Consider the following 2,905-nt stretch of genomic DNA (forward strand, 5'->3'; position numbering starts at 1 on the left):
AGTGGGTGTGAATCTCTAGTTGAGGGGAGCTAGGGATGTTCCTGCCTCCGTGTCTTGGGGATAAAAGTGTAGGTTTTTAATACAGCCTGAGCTATCAGTAAAGCCATACTTCTGTAAGGGGTAAGCTTGACATTACACATCACACATAGATTTTATGTGAAGCAGGGTTGGAACACCACCTACTCACAGATGGGTATAATTTTGGGGATGTCCTGCATAATTCATGTGTGGCTTTGATACTTATGAGTAATTCAGACATCAAAGCCTCAACTTAGATAACACTTTTATAACACTAAACTTCCTAGAGCCAATAATATGTGGGCTTTCGTTTGAGTTCCTTAAAAAAAAAAAAAAAAAAAGCAAACAACAACAAATAAAACCAACTCTACCAATACTTCCTCCTTACCTTCAGATATTTCTCATAAGGTATGCTGATCTGAAGTACAAGACAGAAAATTATGAAGCTTGGGCTACAGGAAAAAAAAAAAAATCCCTATTGTACTTTTCACTGGGACAACAACTGTAAATTTTAAGGAACTGGGAAGGAGCGAGGCTGTTTCCAGAACGAGCAGCACCAGACAGCAGATAGCAGGCCCCTTGGTCGCTCTGCGGTAAGCTCCTTTTGCTTTGCCAGTGGCGCAAACCTTCACTTCTCAGCAGCCCAATTTCCTAACAAGCAATTTTATGTTCCCTTCCAAGTTACACATTATGCATGGAAAAAGCTTCCCATTAATAACCATAAAGCTCCTTTATTGTTCTCCTTCAAATCTCCTTAAAACTTCCTTCTGCCACAAAACACTTGTCATTGGCCAGGCCTGTTGCTTTTTATTCTCAACGCTGCTTTCCCCTTATCCTTCCCCCATGTGTCTGGGGTATACACCTGTTGTCTTTCATCATGGGTTAAGATCATAAGCTCTTTGGGCATAGACCATCTCTCTGATTACATGTGTCTACAGTATCCAGCACAATGGGACTGTGATCCCCGAGCAGGGGCCTCTGGGTACTGCCGTGATCAAGTTGATAAAGAATAATGATTTTTGACATGGCGAGTTCTGCAGTTTTTCCCAAGTCATTCTGCAGTTGTTCACACTGATACATCCATTGTGTGTGAGAGAGCAGTGTCCTTAAACCTGATATATAGGGAACATGACTGGGGAGCGCTGAGTCCCTCCTGACGTCCTGGGTCTGGGGGTGGGGGTGCTGGCCTGGCCTCGCACGTCGAAATGCATGGACTGACGTGCAGCAACTGTTTCTTCTGTGGGTTTGTGTGGGGCTAGCGGGATGGGACCCTGCTCTGATGCTGCTGAAGCCCATCTTTCAAATAGTAATGGTGACTGATGGAGGGGAATGAAGGGCAGGTGGCTTGTGTGCCACTGGCGTGGGGTTTGCCTGTTCCCTGCACACCCCTGGGGACTGAGGACACAGCCTTGCTGCAGTTCCCCCATGGGCATGGGAACTGGAAGTCTCCATCCCTCCTCTTAAGTGTTAAGTCACGGCGGCGAGTGGAGGGCTTCCGAAAGGCTGGGAGCTGGGCTGCTGGCTTTTGTGGTGGGGAAGGCCAGGAGAGCCTCTCCCTCTGCCGCATGCCAATCCTGCAGGAAGACATGCGGAGAGTCAAGTATTTTTAATTAACCTCCTTGCAAAGCCCTCCTTTTCCCGAGCTGCGTTTCCAGCCTCCACCGGGTGACCTTCCTGGGCCCCGCCACCTCCGAGACGTGCAGCATCATTCCCACTGTGCAATCTCTCCCCCCAGCTCCCATGATATTATGTTTCTTCCCTTTCTCTCCCTCTCTCCCCCTGAAAAAAAAAAAAAGAAAAAAAAAAAAAGAAAAAATCCTGACTTCAGGTTTTGCATTGAATTCCGGGGGGCTGCGGGAGCCGTCCTCTCCCTCGGTGCAGCCCCTGCATTGTGCCCAGTCCTTGAGCTCTGCTCGAGCAATCCTTCTGGAAAGGCAGGAGACCCTTCTGTCGCTTTGCTAATGAATGCAGCTATATTGGAGAGCGGCAAAACAACAATAACATCAATCATCGGCATCACGAGAAGAAACATAAATCCTCTTCTCTCCCACCCCCCCCCCCCTCCGATGCCCCCCACCGGCTCTCTCCTGGCGGTTTTAAATAACTTCTGCTTGCGGGAGGAGAACACTTTACTTACGTCTCGGCGCCGCGGGGATGATTTTTCCTCCCTGCCTCCCCCCGATCCTCTTCTCCTTCCCCTTCACCCTGCTCGGAAGGACTTGTGCCCGCAGCGCTTGGGGTTCCCCGCGGCCACAAGGGGCATCCCCCAAAAACTCCCCCCCCGAGCCCCGGTGCGGGGGCACAGCGGGGCTGCAGGACCAGGGGGGCTTCAGGATCCCGGGGGAAAGGGGCTTTAGGATCCCGGGGACAGGGGCTTTAGGATCTGGAGGAGAGGGGCTTCAGGATCCCGGGGACAGGGGCTTTAGGATTGCGGGGGTAAGAGGAGCAGGAGGGGAGAGGAAAACCGCGCAGCGTGATCCATGACCATGCCTCCCCCCCTAAAGAAAAAAAATAAAAATTAAGAAAACCCCCCCTCCCAAACTTCCCGGTGACCACGCCGGTTTGACTTCGCACCCCTCTTGGCGCAGGGGCTCAACGGGGGGCTGCAGCCCCCGGGGGATGGATGGAGGGGAGGGGGGCCGGGGGCGGGCGCTGCCGAGGGCACCCCCGGGAGCTGATCCCGCAGCGGGGTGACCCCGGGGCACGTAGCATCCCCCCTCCCCTTCCTCCCCCCAGCTTTCATGATTTCTTCCCGAGCCCCTGCGCTGCCGCAGAGCAGTAAGTGCCCGGCGCCGGGAGCGCGTCTGTATTGCAGCAGGTAGGGCTGAGCGCTAGGACCTCGGAGAATCCTTCCAGCAGCAATCAGGACTACCTTAAACCCAGCCCA

Source organism: Netta rufina (genome assembly GCF_964035555.1).
Source record: "Netta rufina genome assembly, chromosome: 1".
NCBI classification, from domain to species: Eukaryota; Metazoa; Chordata; class Aves; order Anseriformes; family Anatidae; genus Netta; species Netta rufina.